The sequence below is a fragment of the Pollicipes pollicipes genome, unplaced genomic scaffold (genome assembly GCF_011947565.3).
Source record: "Pollicipes pollicipes isolate AB1234 unplaced genomic scaffold, Ppol_2.1 Scaffold_3447;HRSCAF=4054_pilon_pilon_pilon, whole genome shotgun sequence".
Lineage (NCBI taxonomy): Eukaryota > Metazoa > Arthropoda > Thecostraca > Pollicipedomorpha > Pollicipedidae > Pollicipes > Pollicipes pollicipes.
The window spans coordinates 43,845,992-43,871,540 of NW_023596297.1; the positions used below are offsets into that span (position 1 = coordinate 43,845,992).

At 44.6% G+C, this 25,549-nt stretch overlaps 1 long non-coding RNA gene across 1 annotated transcript; it reads right to left on the reverse strand.

Moving 5' to 3' along the window:
- Nucleotides 1-7,183: 7,183 nt before the first annotated feature.
- LOC119091223 (uncharacterized) lies at nucleotides 7,184-9,696 on the reverse strand. Its single transcript, XR_005093380.1, has 3 exons — nucleotides 9,630-9,696; nucleotides 7,462-7,528; nucleotides 7,184-7,197 (listed from the first exon to the last, which is right to left on the reverse strand). It is a non-coding gene; the product is annotated as an uncharacterized LOC119091223 (long non-coding RNA).
- Nucleotides 9,697-25,549: the final 15,853 nt, after the last annotated feature.

Below are 25,549 nucleotides of genomic sequence, written 5' to 3' on the forward strand. Positions count from 1 at the left end.
ATCATCTCAACTCACCCACCCCACCTATTTCTTGACAGCAGCAGTTGTGATAAAACTATACAAAAAACGTATTTTCAGCTGGTTTTAACCAGCGTTTTGGTTTAATTCACTTGTCTCAGCTTGTTGACACGAGACAAAGTTGACAACAGACAAAACAGAGCACCTCAAATCACTTTGAAGAATTTGTTCTGATTGTCATGGAAAGCGTCTGTCAAGGGCAATAGTGTGTATGCTCCACAAAACAATCACTCTTCTCCACACGTAGCATAACTTACAGATGGCCACAGAACCAGTTTTCTGTTCTAAGTTTTTTGTTCCATGTTTTATTTTCTTTACCTAAGTTTAATGACAAAGTTTGATATGTTCGCTTCACATCTTAAATGGGATGGTCTGACTATTTGCTAAAACTGATGTATTCATCATCTTGTAATTGCTATGCAGCTTAGAGTATTCCTGTGTTAAAATATAGTGCACATATACAGTACAGTCATTTGCCAGGCAGCAAACCATGATAACTACAGACATCTGGTTAAAGCAGACGTGAGGGACCACTTCCACAATTTGAGACAAATAATCAAGAACATGGAACAGAATAGTTTCATTACATATCTTGTGGCATCATCACTGTCTTATGAACAAAACCCGATGGATTAAAAACAGAAAACGGCTAAATCTGGTCCACAAATCACATGTTAAAAGCAGGAATGGATAGCAATGAGCTGCTCCCCAGGAGAAAATGGCTTTTTAAGGACAAGCTCCTTTCTGCTCCCAACATAAAAAGTTCATATATTTCCCATGGTTTGCTGACAGACAGGGCATCCAACCTACCCTCAGAGTATAAATATAATCATGCTCACCAATATGCAAGATTAAAATGCGAAATAAATGAGAGGTGTGCATGTAAACAAGGGCGGAATCCCGATATGAAACACTTCTGCATTACCTGCACCAGGTCTGTCCCGAGGCTATGCACCGCAGGATAATGTAACGTGGTGAGGCAGCGAACTTGAGTGGCTTAGATTCACATTAGCGAGCCCGGCCATGCACCAAAAGACGGCTAACTGCAGGTCTAACTGGGAAAAAATGGTGGTAAAAATAAATTCCGAACTTTAAATTGCCTCCCTCAGTCCCTATGACTTGTTCACTGCTGGATGCATATCAAACATGTTTGGGCGGCTGGCGAATTAATCCAATTTATGTATGAGATATGTGCAAGTTTGCAGTTGAACAATTTGCAGAGAAATTGGCCAATACTTTAAGCGATAAGTGGTGTCTTCAAAAGATAACTGGAAAAGAAGAAAAAATTAAGTTGTATCACATTCGCCTAATAAGAAAAACAGGTAATTAAATGAATATGAAAACTGATAGCTTTTTGGTAAAATTTTGTACGCAGCTCATCCGACTAAAAAGCTGTGGAAACGATCGATCAACCGGTGATATTCAGCTATCAAATTTTATTTCGAACGTAGTTCTTGAATTTTTTGCTTCTGCATTTCGGGAGTGATGCAATTTAGTAGTCACGTTTCCTCGGGTTAAAAGAAATACGTGGAACAAAATTATCTACTAGGCTTTGCTGGTGTTTGTCCTAGGTTTTATTTTGGTGGTGCAAAAATGGGGAGATGCATGAAAACCTTGCATTTGGCACACAGCTATAACTTGTGACGCATTTTGTAAACAAACCAAACTTGATGCGTGAAAGCAGCTAGAGTCGCTTGGGTTCTTGGGCTTGAAGGTACCTGTTGTCCTTGGCTCTGTGCATACAAAGGCATGATTCAGATGTAGGTGAGGTAGGATATAACCATGGGTGTCCAGGTCCTGTGGAGCCTTGTTTATGCTCCATGGTTTCAGGTGAGCTCGTTTGTGGTTGACATCTTAAAACCTCGGAAAGGAAAATATGGGTTTCGTGCGCGCGGTTAGGCAATAATGGGCAGAAAGTAAAAAGTTCGCCCAAACCATGTGAAAGAGGAGTGAAAAATTCACCCTCATAGGATGTTGGTTCACAACCAAGGTCGGCAATTCCAGGACACTGCAGCACCGAGACCGCACATATGACGTTCGCAGTGGACAACTCACGACCTATCCAATGTCGGTTTCTCAAGGAACGTATACTCGTCCATTGTGAGCGAGAACATTTTGCCTTTACACTTGTTGCGGCCACTCTCACCTTCACGTCAAATTTAGCGAGCGCAGTGCCTGAGGACATGCCGGTGGATCGTGAATTATGATGGGTCCAAGGTTTTTACACTGTTTTAGCAATCATAGTCCGACGAGGTATGTATGTCCGACGAGGTGCAGAAAACTGCAAACGGTGGCCAATTATCGCGCACATTTTGGCTGGGACAGCGTTCAGGTCGCCGTCTGTTTAAGAAAGGTTGTGGCAATTAATGGTCTTAATTCCTTTCAGAGGCAGTGCCGTTGCCCCGGAGCTCTCAAGCCTGGCCTCACCCAGACCCGTGCTGAGGTGTCCTGAGGTGTGTCAGCAATACCTTTACCACCAATGCTTACTCTTGAGGTGACCGTGAAGTCCCTTCATGGAGCCTCCAGATATTTTCAACACCTTTTGAGAGATACAACACTCTTCTGTGTCGTCATCTTGATTTCTACGAAAGTGTTCCCACAATCCGGTCCTTTAAATTGAGCACAATTCACCAAGGATGCTCCCGGGTACCTGGCGGGGTCACTCAGTCAAGAGGCACGGGCGCCAATAAAGTCCCCGGACATACTTGCTAACAGACACGGCGCCCGACATGCTCCGACTCGATAGTCTGCATCGTTGTCTTCGGGTACTACGAGCTGTTTGCGCCGCGTACATGAGGAGACGGCGCACACGAGGACAAGCTCGAGCTCGGAGCTTGACACCGTGTTGAAGCGATTGCCGAGCAGGGTTCTCGTAGAGGCCGTACGCAGATGGCTTTCACGAAAAATTCCCAAGGTACAGTGAGATTTTTTACAACACCACACGACTTCCTCAATCTTATGTATTGAACATTATTCATTCCTGTTTACACATACCACCAGCGACGATTTGTTTAAATCTTCTTATACGGCAAAAATTTCACGGGGATCTTGAAGTCCCGAGACTTTCCAATCCCAGGTTTTGGGGTTAATACAGTTCTAGAATCTCGAGGTTAGGTGCCATGACATAAGTGCTATGGCAAAAACTATCGACAAGAGTGCTACGTCCAGCTATACGCGACATTACCTCTACTGTCAAAAGTTTACACGACATGAGTGTTATAGAACAAAATTTATGCTCCAAAAACATGTCAATACATCTACTGCAAGAACTTCTACAGTCTATATTTTATACGCGGCATTACTTCTACTGCAAAAAACTCATATACCAACATGAGGGCTACACAGCAAAACGCATGCTGAAAAAGTGTATACTAGTCATTACCTTGTTAATACAGTAAAGAGTCATACAACCTTCACTTTCACGCGACGCTACTTCTACTACCAAAACTCATGCCTACCATGAGTACTACACGACAAAACTTTTGCTGTAAAAACATACACCAGTCATTACTTCTATCTTCTATCATCTACTTCTACACTTGACTACAAGTCTTTGCTGTAGCGCTGATGCCGCACATAAGTTTTTGCAGTACAAGTTGTGCGTGCGTGAGCAATGTATTTTACGGTAAAAAAGAACTCTACGCTAAAAGTAATAACGGGCATCAGTTTTTGAGGCATAAGTTTTGACGTGTAGCACTGATGCCGCGTATAAGTACTTGCAATAGGAATGAGTCCTATATTACGTAAGTTGTTCAGTGCATTAGCGAGGAACATTATTCACCTAGGTAAGACAGTAGTATTAGCCTTATTCCTCGAAGAAAAAAAACAGGAGAATGGAGATATAATTTGGTTGATATTTCGGCAAAATGCCTTTATCGAAACCAAAACAGAAGCCTTCTGCTTCTGTTTCGATAAAGACATGTTGCCGAAAAATCGATCACACTATATTTCCATTCTCCTGGGTTTTTTTCTCGAGGAATAACGCTAATACTACTGCCTTACCTATGTTAAGTCCTGTATAAGTAATGGCTATACCTTTTATCGCAGTACATGAAATGACGAGTATACATTTTTGAAGTTTAAATTGTATCGTGTAGCACTTATGTCACTTATTGCGCATGAGTATTTGCAGCAGAAGTAATGACGTGCATAAGTAATGGCTGTAGAAAGTGTTTGCAGCAGAAGTCAAGGCGCGCATAGGTAATGACTGTAGAAGTGTTTGGAGCAGAAGTGATGACGAGTATAAGTTTTAGCAGACTAAGTTTTGTCGCGTGGCACTAATGTCGTGTGTAAGTACTGGCGTAGACGTAATGTCGTAGCACTGGTGTCGGTGGAAGTTTTTGTTGTAGCACTCATGTCGTGGACCCGGATTATTACGACATGGGTCCATCGACACACAGAGGGTATCTTCAGCGGTCATGGTGGTCCCTCGGTATCTCGAAACATCCCGAGTGGCCGGAGAGGTCCTAGGTAAAGATAAGACTTTTGACATTTAATGCGACTTCTGGCGTGCCGAGCATTGGCGCGGCTGAGGGAGGATTCTGAGTCAGGCAGGATAACGAAGGAGCTGTTGAAGGAGGATTCTGAGGAAGGATTACGGAGGAGCGGCTGGGAGTATTCTGAGGGGAAGGATGGGGGAGGAGCGGCTGGGGGAGTATTCTGAGGGGAAGGATGGGGGAGGAGCGGCTGAGGAAGGATTGTGAGGAAACGAGGATGGGGAGAAGCGGCTGGTGGAGGATTCCGGGGTGGGAGGATTAGGGAGGAGCGGCTGACGGAGGATTCTTGGGCGGCAGGGCGAGCTTGTGAGCGGCCAGAAGAGTCCTGAGCAGTTGCCCCACCCCACAGTCCCAGCGCCCGGATGGGCGTGAGGGTACAGCTGAAGGGCTCTGCCCAATGATTAGACTGACTAAACTCAACTGAATAAACGAGCCGCTAAGCAGGCTAGTACGCCCTCACCACCTAGAGGGTCTTTAACTGCCAGATGAGCACATGTATAGCCAGAGATTGCACCCCAGCAATCAAAGGTGCTCAGTGGTGGACAGAGGGACCATGGATACACAGTGAAGTTCATGTGCAGCGAGAGGGGATCCTCAGTGGCCAGGCATGGCACGTTTCATATGGTTTTGTGCTCCGAGACCCAAAAGGAGTCCTGCCAAGGGGCACCTTGATTCCCCGGGGATTGAACAGTAGCCCCTGGACTCCTGGCCCACACACATTAGGTCTGCAGGGGTCCGGGGGGCTAGACCACCTCCCCGGCCCCTACGGGATCTCTCATTATGGCTGCCACCTAGCGAGAAAAAAAGTACTTGAATGTCATTTTGTTCGCAAGCCCGCTGGCCGCGCCGTTCGCCGCCGGTGCTCCCTGCTGTGATTTAGAGCGGACCTGATCCGCCGCGTGCGTCCGTCACGTTCCAGCGGATAATGGGTGGCGCCGCCAGCAGGGCACGTGCGCTACCTAGCGTCGGAGCGGCCGGCACGATCCGCCGCCACGTCCAGTCGTCTAGCACTGCCAGTGCCAGCCGCCGCCGGCCGGCGCAGCCCCACCGATCGCTGGGCGCAGCACATGCAGAGCTCTTTGACGGGTCTGGTGACTGCAGCGGCCTGGGGACCGCTGGCCGGGCGACGGGTGCGACGCGGACATGGAGTTTGAGCGATCAGCTCTTAAGGCCACAAATAGCAGGGAGCAGTGAGGTAACCACACGTCGGAAAGTGGCTGGTGCAGTCATCTGATGTTGTTCATTACATGCCCGTGCCACGAAGTGGCGAGAGATAAGATTCACGTTCGCCAACTTGGATCATATTGAGGCGGTCTTGCGAAGGCTGCAGGCACTGAACGGTTCGCTATCCAGATTTGCTTTAATGGAACGCGACGTCCGTCGTCACGCTCCCTTTCTAGGGCGCCAGCGATTGTACTAGTAGCCATGCTAGCGCTCTTGGGAAAGGCACAGCCGGGATTCAAACTCGGGCCTTAACGTGTAAGTCCAAGGCATTAACCGTCCGGCCATCACGTTTTTCAGCTCAATACGTAAAAGCTTGCGAGGTGTCTTCTGATTTATCTTGCCTCTCTATCAACGCCAAGAGTCTTTCATTTCAGCCGCAATGATTCCGAAGGTTCCAGGCTTCGTGCGGGCTTCATGAAAGGCAGTGCACGACAGTGGCAAATTCAGTACGTATCCTTTGTCAGTGTCGTTATGATGCCGACGATCACGTGCCCAAGGAACTATTATTTCAGTGGTAAAGGTTGAGCTTATTTTACGAAAAAACGTATGTGTTTTTTTGGGATGGGGGGGGGGGGGCGGTCTTATGCTTTTCAGAAGCAGTATATCAAAGAGTGGGCCCAGCGAAAATCGCTTTTATGTCAAATGTGTGGGTGGTGCGGCATACTCAATTGGTATTGGTACATTCTGGATGTGTGGATGGTGCGGCCGTACTAATGGCGCAGCATATATTGGCATTGGTACATTGAGCACCTTACAATTTTCTACTAAAGCTGTAACTATTTTGCGAAGTTATGGCCTCAGCCTACGCCTTACTAAGGCGACCGGGCGACAGTGCATCGCCCCTATAACAGTGTTCTAGTCCACGTACCTAAAGCCGCAACAGAATATGCAGAAGTGGCAAAATTTAGGCTGCTTGGGATTGTAGGAGCTGTTAAGTCATTTCCGAAATGACAAATTTTCGCGCATTGCAGGAAAACTGATGGACTCTTCCGTTTAGAGGCTACTGTTTACAGCTTGAGACACAAGTATGCCTCCCAAAACATAAAGATAAAGGGCCCAAAGGCATCAGCATAGGATCCAGACCCTCCAAGATGTCCCCCAATTCCCAAAAAGACGGTTCTCCACGCACAAAAAGAAAACAGACGAGAAAAGGAGGCACCCTTGAATGACAAGTTTGGGCCTAGGTAATCTACGACCCGATTTGCCTCCCCCCCCCCCCCCCCCCCCCCCCCTCTTCCCAATCCCCCTACCGAGCAAATCCTGCCTACGCCACACTGGAATGCAAGACTAACCTCGGATCGAAGAAGACGGCCAGCTGAGACAGAAGAAATTCGAACCAGGCGAAGAGAGGCGGGTAGTCCAGCGTCCATTCGGAGGTATTCTCTGTATACCACTCCCGCACCGGCACTGAATGGGTTATGGCCAGCCAATTACGGTGGACCTCGAGTCTGTGCTTCGACTGAGGGCACATGGCACATCCCATATCACACATAATGGTGGCAAGTATGCAATGACAGAATATATGTATGGTGCGCATGCTGCATTACGTCTCGCCTCCCAAAAAGTGATATAGATGATTCATTCAGCTATTCCCGTTCCAACAATGTCACACATTTCACAAACTGTATTCATTGTCTTTGCTTCATGTGTGAGACAAAAAAAAATAGAACGGTATGAACGACACCTTGAACACGCAACCCGCACCCGCCTGGCATTTACTTACTATGCTGGAATCAGCAGAAGCTTCAAGCAACTCGTAAGGATAAAAATTTCATATATGGATTCCATCCCTGAAAAGAAAACCATTCTCGAATTGACCACTCGAAGATTAATCATGTGAGCGCTTGGCACAACATCCGTTGGTAATGGCAGCTCCGAGCGAGTTTCATTCGATAGCCCAACGACAGCTTTGTGTCAGGCTGAAGTAGCACTGATGACTGACAAGTTACCCGAATGGACTTTTAATCACCGCATGGTCGCCGCTGCCGCCACGTGGCGACCGGCGACGACTCATTGGTCCAGCTCGCTGCAATCAGCAGGCTCCGCAGAAACCGGTCTACGGACCGCTGCTCAACGTGGTCTCTGTTCCTGACAGGCCTGAGGTAATCTGCTGCCCCCGCAAGACTTCCACAAGCGCCACAATGTGCCCGCTTCCATTTGATACCTCTGATATACAAAGACGCAGACCTGGGCGTGCCACGCTCTTGTCATCAACAGCTCCCAATGAAGGAGGCTGTTATAGAGCAATACATCAGGGTACCAAGCACTGTCACAAGTGTCAAAGTATAGGGGACAGTTCAGAACTTCACGCCTAGCCACAGGATCAATGCTCGCATGATAACGTGTTCGGTTCCAGTAAGGATTAGTACTGCTAGAAATGGGGCATCTCCATGGGAAAGCTATGTGTCTCCCAGGGGGCCATCATTTTTGTGGATAAGTATGAATGCCAACCACTCAAAAACACGTCGGATAAGCTAGGCTAGCTTTTGAGTTTTATATATATATATATATATATATATATATATATATATAACTATATATATAGTTGCTTACTGTGGATTTACATGATCCAATAAGTGGGTACCTTGTCTGAATACTCTGGCCAGTGTTGAAGGAATGGTGCCGCTTAGTCGCACCAAGTATTGTTAACCTGCCATCAATCGGATAATGATTTTTTATACACAAATTAGATGTACCTCATAAGGTCATTGACCTATTAATAGGTCAAGCCAGGTCAGCCCATTGACAAGTCATAAACAGACAAGTCAGGCCATTCGAGTTAGTGAAGACAATTGTAATGGAATTGTGCAATATGTGACAATGGAATGTTGGATGAAGTCATATACCTTTCATATGATTTCTTGGCCAAGCAGACAATTGTGAATATGATTATGATTAATTGTATTGACCTTGGGTCAAACATGAAGGTCAGATCAAGGCCAAAATCAAACCACATTATGAGTAAAAAAAACTTGCTTTTAAGGGGAGTTTGGATGCTCATTTTGAATTCTTGCAACACACAGACATCACAAGATTACATATTTTGACTCCATGAACATCAGGACAGGTGAATGACCTAAAATGACCTTGATCAACTTTTATCAAATTAAGGACACTACAAAGGACTTTAAAGTGTCATATTCCTGAAGACTGTCCAGTTTACATATTGTTCCAGAATTGAGTGGGACACAATACTACAACTGGTGTCACATAACAATGGTGCCTGTAGGAAAAAGCTCTCAGAATGTTAAGCACACAATCTATCTAGGCATGTCATCTACAGCTAAATGAGCATGCATGCTGCCATCCAAATATTTGCAAGATTTACTCCCAGATTTTGAGAATACTTTTAAACATTTCCCTCTTGAATCTCTCAACTTCTAGGATGACTGCCCTAATGTCTCCAGACCTTCAAGTTGGATGCTGGCAGTGGAACCTCACTTGAAACTTCTCAAGGGCAAAATAGCACCCCGTCAAAGTGAATATCCAAAAAAGCAGGCAGGGGCTCTAACTGACTGAGCAATCAGACAGATGGATGAGAGGGGACAGGTGAACATTAAATCTACTGAGTCAATATCAGTGTTTTTAAGATTTCCCCACAAGGCAAAGTTCACCCACAATCTATTCAAAGAATGGAAATGGGGATTAGGGCCATCAAAGCAGACTGCAGAAAAACATGTCATGCAGAACATGCCTAGGATAGCACCAACATTGCAGGGAAAATTTTGCAGCATATATTTAGTAAAACTAAATCCTTAGCTTTGTGTACAGCAACCACCGATTTTCACATAGGTCAATCTCTGCAAGGTACGTTTCAAGGACAATTTCAAACAAAAATATTAAAAAAACATCAGAACAATCATAAGACTCAGTATTCTGCAAGTTGCTCACCTTTTCAGAAGACAAATCTCCACATCGAGCAATATACGCGCAGCACGCAACGAACACAAGCGCGAGTAGTAAGCACCTTATTTACAACAGAAAAGCGTCAATAAAGCGCCGGATTTGACTTATCGTCAAGCCTTCCCAGGGGCATCGCCCGTTTCAGCATTTTCACAAGGCTTTTAAAATGCTCTTGAGAGCCGAGGGAATGAAAAGACTGTCGCACAACGACCAGAAAGGTACGTACCCTCCTGCCTTATAATTGCACTTTTTGTACCTCCTATATTGCCTCCTGTTGTGAAACATGAATTGTATTTCCAAATGAACCACCACATGCAAAGAGTCGACAATGTCGGATGAGCTAAAACGCTTCCAGCAATCCTAAGGAAATGGACCAAGCCCCGAACCGAAGACCGAAGCAAAGCCCACGTTCTCGGCACGGTACATATACGTGTATTAGCACAGTGCACCTTATCCACGAATCCGGATAATGCGATTCACCCTTATAAAAAATAAACACATCTTGCCGAATGCTGACTGAATATGATTCATTCATCGCCGTGAGATGTTGCCATCGCGTCGTGTGGACGGGCTGTAGTAGCACCCTCTTACAGCAGTACACGTCTTGTATAATTCCAATTGGCGAGACATGAAAACCGCTCTGACATCCAAGACATACTCTGCCGAGATGATATGCTACCGGCCGGCCGGGCAACCGGCCGGAGCCGGCCGGGGCTGAGCCGGTCGCCACTGCCACTGCCGGAGCCAACCAGGCAAGAGGAGACAGCCGAGCTAGATGATAGCTTCACCGACCTTGGCCTGCCTGACGGCGATGACACTGTCCGGTCATCTGTCCTGCGGCTGCGCGTGTAGTTCGAACGCCGCGTCGCCACCTTGCGGCAGCAGCTGGGTTGCAAGTTGGCCTCCCAGAGGCGAGATGTCAGGACGGAGCTGGAGCGCGAGCATACAAAGGAAGTGACAGAGCTTGAGAGGAAACGCCTGACGAAAATGGCGCAGACAGTGGAGCGGTAAAAGAAGGAAGCGAAGGGGGTCCACCAGGAGGATGAGAGGATGGTCAGCGAGGTCCGTTGTCAGCTGATTCAGGAGCACTAAGACGAGATGCAGCGCCTGGCACCGAAGCACCAGAAGCAGAAGGCTGAGGGCGCCGGTCCAGCAGACGGCGCTGGTGACACCCGCCTTGGGACGGCGCAGCTGGAAGGGGACGAGGGCCGGCGCCAGATGATGTTGGCCGAGCTGGAGAACCTCTCGTCTGAGGTGGGGAAGAAAACGCAGTCAGAGCAGGAGGTGTTCCTGGAGCAGCAGCGGCCCTTGATGGAGCGATTCGCGCGCCAGCAGGGGTGCGCCGTGCGCCATCTGGAGGCGCACCAGCAGGCGGCGCGCGACGAGGCGGCGCAGGCCGAAACGTCTCTGTGAGAAGTGAATCTTCAGGGGGAAGGGTGCGGTGTCGCCGCCCTAGCGGGTGGGCAACGTGATTATAGATGGCACGTCAGCCCCGTTTGGCCAGCCGTCCAACCCGCCAGCAGGGCAGTCTGGCGAGAGAGATATTTGGGGTTGTACGTTACCGCTGTGTTCCAGCTCCAGTAAACACAGAATGACCTTAGTGGCACAGTGTGGAGCGAGTGCAGGACCGGCTCAAACACGCGGCAGCGCGGACATAATGCACTCTACCGAGATAATGTGCCAAGAGCAATCCCAAGGAAATGAGCCACGCCTCGGAAACCAAAAACCGAAGCAAAGCCAACATTTTCGGTGCGGTACATCTGCGTCTATTAGCGCACATGTACCGCACCGAACATGCAGCTCACACATGGGTCCCGATAATATGGTTCACACTTAAAATAAATGCATATCGTGCCGACAACGTCCGTTGACATACAACGCTCCGGTTCAATGAATATGACTCATGCATTGCCGGGAGATGTTGCTATCATGTAGTACGACGGACTGTAGTAGCACCCTTCTAAACTAGTGCACCTCTTATGTCATTTCAAGGGGCGAAACCTGAAAAACACTCTGCCATCAAAATAAGCACTCTGACGAGATAATTCGCCAACAGCAATCCTAAGGCAATGAGCCAAGCACTGGAAACCGAACACCGAAGCAAAATCAACGCTATCTGTACGGTACATTATGTTTATTAGCGTAGCGTACCTCATGCACGAGTCTGGGTAATGTGATTCACACTTATAAGAAATAAGCACATCGCGCCGGCGATGTCGGTTGAGCCACAACACTTGAGTCCGATGAATATGACTTATGCGTTGCCGGGAGCAGCTGAGCTTATTTCCTCTGGATTACTGTTGGAATATTATCTCTGTGGTGTATCCGTCTTCCTGTGTTTCATACTAGACTTTGGTTCCCCGGTAGTTTGCAACATCATTGTTTATTGCTTGCAAGTGAAATGTGCTTTCGAACGCACGTGGTTGCGGAGGCAGCACTTTGAAGTTTCCGTGGACAAAAAATGGTTCATTTTCAGCTTCGTGGAGCTTTATGGTATTATAGGTCATTAGACGCGTAACTGCACGACCAAGACGTTGGCTTCGTTTCAAGGTTTTCCTTTTCGTAATTCTGGAGTTATTGGAAAGTCATCTTCAGATAATGCAAGTTGCAACATTAAAAAACATATTTGCATGCACAAAAACACTTCCCGCTCAATATACACCTCAGATGGACCACGACCTTTCATTTTGTACCAAAAAAGCTCATTTTCATACGTTTGACCTTTTCTGGAAAAAACGGCCATGGTCAGCTATCGCTCTCGCCACTAGGTGAACATAAAGTAAGCACCTTTAACACACTTCTACATAGCTTGAAAGCGAAATCAGGCTTTCTTCTTAATTGCTTGGTGAGATATAAGCTTAGGCCACCTTACGTACTAAGAAATGGCAAGGTTTAACTAACAACAATCTGATGCCAATTTTCAAAACAATACTTCGGGGTGCAGAATGAGGGCCTTAAGTCCCATCAGTGTGCGTACGAAGTGGAGAGGTTTGCTGCCCAGATTTATGGTTTTGTGACAAAGTGCCAATTTTTGGGACGTTATTTAAGGTTTAATGTTTCTAACGAAAAGCCTATTAGCATAAGAAAGTTTTAAGTCACCCTATCGCATGAACCAGGCAATTCCTCGTCTTAATAGGAATAATGCAAGAAGATCATTATGACGGCTAAACTGCGATTTTGGTTTACCATCAAAGTCGTGATTCATTTACGGTGTGTATAAAGCGGCAAGTGTTTCTGTACATGTAAGTAGTTTCTAGAGTAAATGTGAATTTGAGGATAGCTTCTGACGGTTTATTTAAAAAACTCCAAGGCTATGCAAGTGAGAAAATTTCAAAGTACACCATCTCATTCGCCGTGCAAATAGGGATGTAACGACGCATTGTGCAATGAGAGTCCATCACTTCAACCTTGTCCTCACATCAACCCTGTTTTGTGAGCGCAAACTTCCAAGGTTTTGTTTCTGAAACCAGCTCCGCTCGAAAGCAGATGGCAATTTTCAACGGTACACAATAATTTTACACACATTTATTGCCGTTGTTGTCGACGTGCAAATGAAAGAAAATCTCACCCCCGGCCACTTCGTTGCGGAAAACGTTAAAATCTTGAAGCGGGTGTTTTTTTTTGTGCGTGAAATGAACGCCAATAGTTACATCAGCGTGTGTACGAAACGGGAGTATGCTCTGTCCCCATTTACGCTTTTCAGACGAAACGACCATTTTTAGACATTATTTCACATTGGTTGTTTTTAACTCAAAACTATCAGTAATGGACACTTAATGCTACACCATCCCATAGGCAAGGAGATTCTGTGTTTTAACAGGTGTAATGCGACACGTTGGCAGGATTTTAAGGCGATGGATTTTGGGGGGCGTTAAATGATCCAAGCTCATATTACTCGAACCAATAAAAATAAAAAGGCTGATTTTACCTCCAAGGGATGTAAGACAATGTTGCAACTTGCTAAGTGCACTCTACGCCTTTGCGTGAAACAACCAATTTTTAGACGTGATTGCAGGTTTGTTGTATCTAGGTCAAATCCTATGAGCATTGGGCCTGGAATTCAGTACCTAAAAAGGTATAAGGGAACGAGATTTGTGTGACTTGAAATTACCGGTTCTTGACTACGTGAAATCATCTAACATCCAAACAAAAATAGAAGTCTAAACTCACTTCCAAACGAATTACAAATATGTTACGCGTTGATGAATACCACCTTGTTCACGGCGTAACGAGAAAGTAGTTTGCCTTGGCCATTTGTTTCGGAAAAACTTGAAACAAAAGAGTGACATTTATTTTGGCAAAAAATAAAAGGTCGTGGTCTATTTATGGTGTGCATAAAGCCTCAAGTCCTATTGTGGGTTTAAACAGCTTCTAGAACAAGTACAAATTTGAGCGCAGTTTCTGAGGACTTTCGGGGAATACCTCATAACCTTCTAAAGTTATGAAAAAAAATTTAATCGCATCATCGTAATGGACTCGCAGTTACTGGTCTAATGGCGCATAATGCAATGAGATTTCATGAGGTTGAAGACGGAACTTTTTTGGATCGCGGAAACTTCCAAAGTTTTCTCTTTGAAACAAGCTATGTTTAAAAGCAGATTCCGCTTCCAATCGATAAACGTTGATGTTGCCCACTTTGTTTCCCAGATTGATCGAGGAGCAAGAATAAAAGTTTCCGGTGGGGCTAACCTCACTTAAAATAACCTAATCTAACCTAACTTAACCTAACCTAACTTAACCGGATACAGGACTATTAAACTCATATTGACATAGAATGGCTGCTTATGCGGGACAGAACTTCAGATGTGTGACATTTATAGAAACTGATGTCTTATACAAAATATTGCAATCTTCTGAATGTCAGCTGTAACCCATTCCTCAGCGTTGTATCTGGTACACCTCGTCATTTCATAATTTACATCAACGCAATACCCTTGTTCCAATATGAGCAAATGTTGACTGCAAGATGGTACAGAGATATCCGATCAATACAACATGTTGCAGTTATATAAGAATGTGCATGGTTTCGGGTAATCTAGGATCCATTGAGTGCTCTTATTGCCTTGAGCCAATACTCATATGTTCCAGATGCTGATGCATCCCCTAAATCTGTCTAAGGTGCCCATTGCACTCCGGCTGTTTTGGTGTACCTTTTCTACCCTAGGGGGTCAATGGATGGAAGTGGAAGTTATAAATTACTAGGCTCGGTGAGAAATAGAAGAAGTGGCATTATCTTAAAGTTCCAAGTCTTTATTTTGCAGGTTTGCGATGTGTTACCTTTTTAGGTACACTTCACCAGTGAAGCCACTTTATAAAATATTTATATTCTTCTTATGCCACAAAACCTCTTGCAAAAAGTTTTAGGGATCATGGTCACTGAAGTCATAGGTCTGTCAGGTATTTAAGCTCTTCGAGATCAATCAAAGAAGCTTTATAAATTTTGTTATCGGGGCCACCGTGCAGTACAGCTCGCCGTCATGGCACTTATCGTTCTAATCTTTACCATTCTGTTTTCAAGCACAACTGCTTCTCAATCAGGGGTGCTTGCAATCCTGCTGTGCCATCAATGCTGCGCTGGTCTTCAGGCGCCAATGCCGGCCCTGCACAACAGTGGCTGCCTGCATCCCAACTTAAGCACCTAACACAGTGTCTTGTCCTACCTCTGGCCGCATTGGGGACTGCCAGCTTTGGACCGCTACTGTCGCGATAGGTTCCATGTGTCTGGCACAGTATTGCTATGCACCCAGGAATAGGCTGTTGCGTGTAGCCCGACGGCTGCATAACATCTCTCAGGTATATTTTATAACTATAGAGAGATCTGATGTGTTTTTCTCGTAATAACTCTTAGCACATTTCACAGCACAGCGGGTGCATCTTCAGGATATACATAATATGGATATATATATATATATATATATATATATATATATATATAACATATATATATATATATATATATATGTGTGTGTGTGTGTGTGTGTATAACAAGAACATTCTTTAACTTGATAGTTCTATCGTCAGTCAGTGAACGTATTCACCCCGTGTTCCATCCCAAGTCGGCCGAAAAGAATCGGCGGCAGCGGGATTCGATTTCACACGTGGACATCATGGCGCGTTCATGGGTCTACGTTTTGCCTCATAGCTCAAAAAGGAGTGCGACGGCGCACACTTTTGACCCAGGAAATCGAAAGATAATTGTTCATGCTTCATTTTTATACACGTTTCATGCATACATGTGTTCAAGATTTAAAAAGCCTGAAGAAGAGCAATTAAACATCGAAGCCCTACGGGTAGTCGTGAGATTTGCGCCGTTGCTGCCATATTTTATACTAGACCTTTGACCGCCGGAGGTTTGTAACATTATTTGCTGTTAACATTATTTGATGTTAGTTATTGTTTGCAAAAATGTGCTTTCGAACGCACGTGGTTGCGGAGGTAGCACTTTGAAGCTTTCGTGGACCAAAAATGGCTAAATTTCAGATTCGTGGAATCTGGTGGTATTATAGGTCAATTAGACATGTAACTGCACGACCAAGACGTTGGTGTCGTTCAAGGTTCTTTTTTTTCATAGTTTTGGGGTTTTTAGAAAGAAATCTTCAGGTACTACGCTCAAAGTTGCAACATTTTTTAGAACTTCTTTACATACACAGAAAAATTTTCGCTTAATGCACAACTTAAAAGAACCACAACCTTTCATTTTATACAAGAAAGCTCATTTTTAGAAGTTTAATTTTTCGAACGTGTCGAACGTGAAACCATGTCTAAAAATAGCAATTTCGTCTTAAGAGTGCAAACTGGGACAGAACATGGTGTCGTTTCATATACACATTTAAGTAACTATTAGCTCTCATTTCACACAAAAAACATCCGCTTCAAGATTTTGACTTTTTCCGCAACAAATTTGCCGGGGTGAGATTTGAGTTTGATTCCATGATGACAACAACGGCAATGAATGTTTGTAACCTTATGATGTATCGTTTGAAAGTGCCATCTCCTTTCGAACGGAGCTGGTTTCGGGAACAAAACCTTGGAAAAAGCTCACCAAAAATGGTTTAGTTTTAAAATTAAGAAAGCTCATTGTGTTATACACCATTAGATGCGTAATTCCAAGGCCACTACGATGGTGTAATTTGAAGTTTTCCCACTTGTATACTTTTGGAGTTTTTTGAAGCAACCCTTCAGAAGCAGCGCTCAAATTTACATTTCATCTAAGAATTGGTTACATGCGGAAAAATTATTGCCGCTTCAAAGAGTCTAAATGGACCACGACCTTTCATGTTAAAACGAACTATCGCAGTTAAAGAACGTTTCTTATTTCAAAATAATTGGTCAAGGTCAAATTGTTTTCTCATAACCCGGTGATCAAGCATGTAGTTAACAACTTGCAACATCATTCCACAACGTCGTAAGTGAAATCAGCCTTCCATTTTCAGTGTTTCGAGAAATAAGAGCTTGGAGCATTTTACGTTCGAAAAATCGACCATTTTCAAATCCTGCCAATGTGTTGCATAATCCTCTTTAAACGCAGAATTCCCTTCCCTGTGCGGTGGTGTGACCTACACCGTCCAATGCTCATACATTTTGAGATAAATACAGCTAACGTAAAATCATGTCCATTAATAGCCAAGTCGCCTAAAAAGTGTAAAGGGGGACACAGCATGCTCCGCTCCCACACGCATTGAAGTTACTATTAGCTCTGATTTCACACCAAAAAGCATCCGTTTGAAAATGTTGACCTTTTCCGCAATAAAGGGGCCGTGGTGAAACTTGGGTTCATTTCCATGTTAAAAACAGCGCAACAAATGTTTGTATCATCATTGTGCATTGTTTGCAGGTGCAGCCTGCTTTTGAACGGAACTGGTTTCAGAAGCAAATTTTTTCCTAATTTGCGCGCACTAAAAATGGTTGAAGTAAAACGCGATAGAACATCATGGCATTTTACGTCAATAGGTGCGTAATTGCATGGAGAATGCTATGGTGTGACTTGAAACTTTATCACTTTTCGAGTTTCGGAGTTACTTGAAAAAGTCTTCAGAAGCCGCGTTAAGATTTACAATTGCTCTAGAAACTGTTTACATGCACAGAGACACTTGCCGCTTCATACATACACTAAATAGACTTCACCCCTTCATATTATAACACCAAATCGCATTTTCAAATTTTCATTCTTTTTGGAAACAAATAATCGCGTTCAATTTCTTCTCTTTACCAGGTGATCAAGAATGCTCAACGACTTGGAACATCGATTTACGTCAGTTCCAAGTAAAATCAGCCTTCTATTTTCGCTGCTTCAGGAGATGTGAGCTTGGGCCATGTTACGCCGGAAAAATTGGCTGTTCTCAAATCATACCAATGTGTTGCATCACACCGGTTAAGACGCAGAATATCCCTGCCCACGCGATAGTGTAACCTAACCTGTACAATGCTGATAGTTTTTTAGTTAGATACAACGAACGTGGAATCATGTCTAAAAATTGCCATTCCGTCTAACGAGCGTAAAGGGGGACAGAGCATGCTCCCGGTTCGTACACACACTGAGGTTACTATTGGCTCTCATTTCACACTGAAAACATCCGTTTCAAGATTTTGAATTTTCTGCCTTAAGGTGCCCGTGGGGAGTTCTGTGTACATTTAGATGTTGACAACAACGGCAATGCATGTTTGTAGAATCGCTATGTATTGTTTGAAAGTGCATTCTGCTCACGAACGGAGCTGGTATCAGGAATAAAACGTTGGAAATATGCGCGCACCAAAATGGTGCATTTTCAGAGTGACAAAATCTAGTTATATTACATGTCGTTACACCCGTAATTTCACGGCTAAAACGATGGTGTAATTTAAATTTTTCTGACTTGTGCAGTCTTGGAGTTATTTGAGGCAACATTGAGAAACCGCGCTAATATTTGCAATTGCTGTATAAGCTGTTTATATGCATAGAAACGCTTGCCGCCTCATACACACACTAAATGGTCCACAAACTTTCATTTTAGGACAGAGAATAGTATTTTCCGAAAGGAGCCTTTCTGGAGCAACAAAATGGTCACTGTCATATTTTTTTCTTATCACCAGGTAATCAATAATGTATTCAACGACTTTTGGCATGGTTTTGCGCCGATTGCAAGTAAAATCAGCCTTCTATTTTCTATGCTTCGAGAGATATAAGCTTGGACCATTTTAGGTCGGAAAAATCGGCGTTTTCTTATCCTGCCAACGTATTGCATTACACCAGTTTAGAAGCAGAGCTGCCTTGCCCATGCAGTGGTGTTATCTCAACCGTCCAATGCTGGTAGGTGTCGAGTTCGATACCACCAAGGTGAAAGCAGGTCCAAAAAAGGGCCATTTCGTCTAAAAAAACGTATGCTCCGCTTCGTACACACGCTGAAACTATTATTACCTCTGGTTTCGCACCAAAACACATCTGTTCCAAGTTTTTGACTTTTTCCGCAACAAAGTGTCCGTGGTGAGATTTGGGTTCGTTTCCATGTTGACAACAACATCAATGAATGTTTGTAGCCTTATTGTGTATCGTTTGGAAGTGCCATCTGCCTTCGAACGGAGCTAGTTTCAGGAACAAAACCTTGGAAATTTGCGCTCACCAAAAATGGATCATTTTGACAATTAAGCAATCTCATTGTATTATACGTCGTTAGACGCATATTTCCACGGTGACTACGATGGTGTAATTTGAAATTTTGCCAGTTGTATACTTTTAAGAGTTTTTTTTCTAAATAGCCCTTCAGAAGCCGCGCTCAAATTTACAATTCGCCTAAAACTGTTGGCATGCGCAGAAAACACCTGCCGCTTCAAAGACTCTAAATGGACCACGACCTTTCATGTTAAAACAAAAACCGCAGTTTTAAAATGTTGTCTTATTTCGAAAAAGTGGTCACGGTCAAATCCTTTCCTCATCATCCGGTGATAAAGTATGCAGCCAACAACTTGTAACATTTTTTGCATGGTAACATTTTATGCATTGTAGCATCTGCTAACACACGGAGCTGGATTTAAGCGAAATATTGGAAATTTGCACGCACTAAAAATGGTCCATTTTCAATGTGATGAAATCTCAGTGTTTAATACGTCATTAGACACCTTATCGCACGGCGAAAAGGATGGTGTAATTCAAAGTGTTCCCACTCGCACAGTTTTGCGGTTTTAAAAAAAATAAGCCTGCATAAGCCGCGCTTAAATTTGCAATTCATCTAGAAACTGCTTACATGTGCAGAAACACTTGCCGCTTCATGTGCACTCTAAATGGACCACAAGCTTTCATAATGTAACAAAAATCGCAGGTTCCAAATTGGATGTTTCTTCGAAAAATGCGGTCAAGGTCAATTTTGTTTACATCGCTCGGTGATCAAGCATGTAGTCAACAACTTGTAACATCGTTCTGCATCTTTGGAAACGAAATAAACCTTCCAGTTTGATTGGTTCGAGAACTTCTTGCCCATGTGGTGGTGTGACCTAACCTGTCCAATGCTAATAGGTTTTGAGTTAGATACAACCAACGTGGAATCATGTCTGAAAATGGTCACTCCGTCTAAAAAGCGTAAACGGGGACAGAACATGCTCCTGCTTCTTACACACACTAAAATTACTATTGGCTGTTCACACTATTCGCACTTTACTATTTTCACACAATTACTAATCACACCAAAAACATCCGTTTCAAGATTTTGACTTTTTTGCATTAAAGTGCCTGTGGTCAGTTTTGTGTTTCTTTAGATGTTGACAACAACGGCAATGTATGTTTGTAAAATCACTGTCTATCGTTGGAAAGTGCAATCTGCTTACGAACGGAGCTGGTTTCAGAACCGAAACCTTGGAAATTTTCGCGCACCAAAATGGTCCTTTTTCATAGTAACGGAATCTCGTTGTTTTACATGTTATTACACTCGAATTGCACGGCTAGTACGATGGTGTAATCTGACATTTTCTCACTTGCATATTTTTGGAGTTTTTTGAAGCAACGTTGAGAAGCCGAGCTAACATGTGCAATTGCTCTATAAACTGTTTACATGCACAGAAACGCTTGCCGCTTCATACACACACTTACTAATTCTCAAACTTGTATTTTAGAACAAAAAATATTTGTCTACGTCTTATTTGAATGCAGGGCCTTACGTTCTTGTTGTGGTCCCAACTGATAAGTTGCTCCGGCGCAAGTCGATTGTTGGGTGACCTCTACGTCGTGTCTTGGGTACTTCCTTTTTTAATGGCGGGCGCTGCACTCTTCAGAGGCGCCATCTGTTAACATCCTCGGGCACACTCGATCATTCGGGGGCCCTCTACATCGTGCCGTCAGTATTTCATGTTTGAGTGGATGGCCCTACGCCCTTGTCGGCGGCCCTATCCGTTCACCTCGTTTGAATTTAAGGCGCTGCACTCCTGTTGGGGGCCGTCTGGTAATCTGCTCGGGTACACTCCATAGTCCAAGGACCCCCCGCACTCCTGTCGGGGGCCGTCTGATAATCTGCTCGGGTACACTCCATATTCTAGGGGCCCTCTGCACTTGGTTTTAGATACTTCTTATTGGAATGGAGAGCAGTTACACTCTTGTCGGGCCTGTTCTGATAAGCTGCTGGGTGGATTCCATCGTTCGGGGTCATTTTTTCCATTTTTTTATAAATTTGATCCGAACGCTTTGAATGGACGGATTTCTGGGATCAGCGCCCATGCCAAGCAGTGCTTGTTCTGTAAGCCCTGACCCCCACCACCCGATTCCTGGCAACGGCAGAATTTAGTGGCGAAAGCTTAACGAGCCGCCATGCTCGGCACGGTCCATCGTGCCCTCTGACGTCAACTGACCTTTAGCGCGACAGCAGGCCATACCTGCCAAGGGCAAATAGTGAGCGCCCTTAAGAGACCCGGCCCCGCCCTGCCACGGGTGGGTGGAGCGGAAGACAGGCGCTCTAACCAACTGAGCCATCGGGACGGGCATTCACATCGGGTCTTGAGTGCTTCCTATTTGAATGGAGGATCCTACCCTCTTGACGAGGGCCCTATATCATAACCTGTTCGGGAACTGGCCCCGCGCTCTTGTCGGGGGCCCCCATCTGTTACCTGCTCCGGCACACTCAATCCTTCCAAGGCTCTCCATGCTGTGTTTTGGTTACTTCTTATTTGAATGGATGGTGCTATGTTCTTGGTGGGTCCCATCTATCAAGCTGCTCGAGCCTGTGGCGGATACAGACGGAGAGGGGAAGACATGGGACCATGCCCCCCATGAACCATACCGAGGGGACCTATAGGCTCAAAAGGGGCCCACAACTGGCCTAACGGACGCAGTTTTCTAACAAAATATTACGCACCACTCAATGTGACGTCTTTGGGCCTACAAACGGCCCAGAACGGTTGCTGGGAAAAGTAAACAGTTCATAAGCGGACAACGTTAATTCTTTGCTGATTGAGAAGGTGCTGGTCGAGGGAAATTTGAGGTTCATTACGCCATCCAGAGACATTACGCTGTTGCCCAGACCCTATATGTTGCCAGGTCTATCTGACCGCTAAGGAGCTTTTTATGTTGCCCTTGATATCTTTGCATTTGCTCGTGGGGCCCAACGCTGCTGTTGGGACGCTATCTGCTTCCATGCCCAAGTAATCTTGATCCATCAGGTTTTCCCCTACGGGTTTTTCCGTTTTCCCGAAACGCTCTGTACGCTTTTCAGGGGCCTCATACGTCAGGGTACACTCAGTTGCTCATTGGCCTATCGTATTAGTATCAGGTTCTTTCTACTTGTTCGGGGGACCTTGTGCTCTTGCTGAAGCTTACATATGGCATGGCTCTCGATGCACTCGATGCCCAGGAGCCCTCCACTATGATTTAGGGCTCTTTCCCTTTGGTCTTATTTTCGGGGGACTCTTCACTCCTGTCAAGGCTCTTGCTGTTAACTTGCCCGGGCGCTCTTGATCGCACAGGGGTATTTCACCAATAGGACGCAAGAACCCCCAGACATTGATGATATCCCTCCCATGTTTTTCTTAAAGTTAAGACTTGTGAAAACACGCGAACGGGTAGACCCCCCCCCAAAAAAAAATGACCCCCCCAAAGGTTTTTTCCGGAATTGTTTCGGAGTGGCGCGGCTACGCCGCGCCAGATTTTGCATAGCCGTAGAGAACTGAACAGCGGATCGTCTAGTATCACAGGTTTAGATGCACCTTGTAAGGTCAGTATCCTGTGGTAGGTCAAAGTCAGGTCATGGTTTTATGGAAGGCAATTTCTGGTGAATTGTTCAACCTGATCAAACAACGAAGTGTTAAACGAAGCCACACATCTCTGATATACTTTCTTAGGATACACAACAATTTAATGAACAGATGATATCGACCTAGGGTCATGTATAAAAGTCAGACCAAGGTCAAAATCAACGGGTTTTATTACCCTAGGATTTACTGTATGGGGTAGTTTCTGGTGCTCATTTCAAATTAATTGATAACAGAAATCGTCGTATACACCACCCATGGGCTTCTTAAAGATCATAATAGGTCATTGACCCAAAATGACCCACGTCAATATGCTGTTTTTTAGGAGCATACTGCCTAGCGTAATCTCTGTCGCTCATTTGAATTTAAAACTCAAAGCAGTCTTGCCTGATTTTGGTCGCATGGCTTTCAAAAGGTCAAACAGATCACTGATCCCAAATGAGCATGTGACGTTTTTGCTTAGCACAGTTATCTAGGTTCTAGGAGCCCTTTGAAGACCAACCTCGAATTTGACCTTGTTTTACCTTATTTGATCCAGAGATCATGACCTAGGAACCTCAAACCTTGACCTAAGTGAGTTCTTGTACAGGTCAACTTACCCGGTGAATTTGGTGTTTCTAGCTCTCTAAGTTCCTGAGATCTCAGGGGGTCAAACTGCCCCCCCCCCCCTCGAGCGAAGGGCATGCAACGGGCCACCAGGGCGCGTGTTAATTTTGTAAACCCCGTAGTTTTTTTCGTGCAAACCGCTTGAAACACAGACTCACATAAGTGGCATGTATTGCCCCTCAGGCACTTAGGCTTCGAGATAGGATGCTTCGCATTAGACTTGTTTAGCCCCTCGTTCTTCCAAACTATGCGTACGCGCAGTTGGGATTTTCTCACGATATGTTTGATTTCCAAAAGCAAGTGCTCATCTATTTAAGGTAGCGCTAAGAATTTGTTAGTTGATAGGGCGTGTTCCCGTTTCCAACCACACATCCCCCTACGTGTTCTAGGTGTTTTGACCTCCTAACATTCAGCCTAAAGGTCGTGGAGAACATCCATGGCCCAACAACAAAGTCCATATGTTGTGTATGCTCCTCCTGTCTTTTTCGCAGCTTGATAAGCTGCTTGGAGCCCTATGGAGCATGTTCCGAATTACATTGTGCTTAGTGGAAGTCGGATGCGCAGATTTGCAGTGCAGAATTATACCAGGGTTTGTGGGCTTGATCACAGCTCCGTTCCCAACGTTGTGCGTTTGCTCCTCTTTTCTACCGGCACTAGTGTATCCAATGCGAACCCCTTTCTGTATGTTCCATTATAAAGGCTGAATTGGGTAAATAAATTGCCTTAACACCACCTGACGTAGATGAACACTTGCTTTAAAAAAATCAACATATATTTTACGAAATCAAAACTGCGCGTGTGCACAGCTAAAAAGAACGACAAGGAGCTAAAGAACGGTCTCGTTAAATATCTTATCCCGAAGCCCAAGTGCTCGAGGTGCGACAGGTGTCATATATACATGTCTGGGTTTTGGGGGTCTGCACGCAAATAAATGTGGTTTACGAAATTAAATGTAAATTGTGCGAAAAACATAGGAGGTACATGGTCTATGCTGGGAAGTCTATGCGCCCTTTCCGTTTCAGTTCCAATGAACACCAGTGAGATACTTAAAAATGAAACAGAATAAAAACGAACCCTTTCGGTGACCATCTTTTGACAGAGTACGTGCAGGCTAAAATCCAGGGAAGTACGGACCCTTTAACCCTTTTTGAGCCTCAAGTTAACTTCAAAGCGCGGGACCATCCAGACAAGAAAAATGGTGATTTTTTATGAGAAGTTGGTGACGGGACTTTCATGTACAGGACTCACGATGACCGATTACGTGAATGTGACTAGTGTCTTGATCTGCTATGCATACTAGCTTAAATCGCTTTCATGTATTAGTGTTGCCTGACGCTCGATACACGATGCCTGTTTAAATGAAATTGTTTGCATGTAAAAGTAATGTGCGATGTGAGATGCCTGTTTACTTGAAATCGCTTGCGGAAGTATATAATGTGTTTTGCGTGATACCTGTTAACTTGAATTTAGTTGCATGTGCATGTATTTTTCGCGCATCTTAATTTTCATTTAGATGTGCAATGAATCACAGGAATGACTGGCAATTGCTCCTTGTTCAATCCCTTGCATGTTGGTGATCTGTGAAAACCGTGGCTCACCGTTTTTGAAAAAAAAAACTGAAACGTCGAGTAGGATCGGCAAGCAACTTTGCATTTGCTTCCGATATTCTTTCGATAAAGGCATATAGCCGGAATATCACATTTAAGTCTCCATTTTCCTCTTTGTTCTTTGAGGAATAAAGCTATTATATCTGTTTTATTTACTGTTACTATTTTTTTGTTTACTAATACTGTTTTATCTAAATGCATAATGTCCTTCGTAAATGTACTTTACAGCTCGCCAAGTACTGGCATCATGTCGATAATGATGGCCGCATGCCTTGTACATAACAGTTTAAAAGTAATGCAAAGGTCCTGTCCGGTCACTAAAGTCAGTCTAGATCAGTCATGTCATAACGCCAAGTCAACTTCAATGACAACTGCTTTGGGAGCTCTAGCTAAATACCTATCCTGTACACAAACTGCGTGTCGAGTTGTTGTGTGGTCGTATATGCGACCCCTGCAACGGCAAGAGCATTCATTGCAATTGTCACAGGGCGG